Source organism: Ceratosolen solmsi, unplaced genomic scaffold (genome assembly GCF_000503995.2).
Source record: "Ceratosolen solmsi marchali unplaced genomic scaffold, CerSol_1.0 scaffold11, whole genome shotgun sequence".
Taxonomy (NCBI): domain Eukaryota; kingdom Metazoa; phylum Arthropoda; class Insecta; order Hymenoptera; family Agaonidae; genus Ceratosolen; species Ceratosolen solmsi.
Window position 1 is genome coordinate 13,329,456 of NW_011948416.1, and position 604 is coordinate 13,330,059.

Below are 604 nucleotides of genomic sequence, written 5' to 3' on the forward strand. Positions count from 1 at the left end.
CGAAAGTTTTGAAAAATAAGGTCATATATATGTTACATTTTTCAAAATTTTCCATCTTTATTTTCACGTAATTACAAATCAATGAAAAAAAATTTATTTGATCTTAGTATACAATTTATTATGAAAAATCAATGCAAAATCTCTACGTAATCTATATTAAGTTTCAACCCAATTCTACAGACTAATTAAATAATTATTAAGATAAATATTTGCAATTTCATTTCATCACATATTTATTATTATATGAATTCAACAGTGCTGTATTAGAAATACAATGCAAGTTTAAATACATAATGTTTCATTTTTATGCAATATTTTTTACAATGAAATATTTTAGAAGCATATAACGTTAAACACGTGAAATATTAAGTTATTTTAATAAATATCTGCAAAGCTTATAGTCATTCAAATGATTTACTTAACAAAATTTTAATATTTAAAATAACTGAACCAGTTAATAAACTATTAATTATTTTTATGTTTTTATTTTACTTTAACTACTAAGCAGATTATCGGTGATTCCAAAAAACCATTGTTTTTTTGTACTATTAATATAATAGAAATTCAATATACTAAATTGAAATATAATTGGAATTTAATTAAA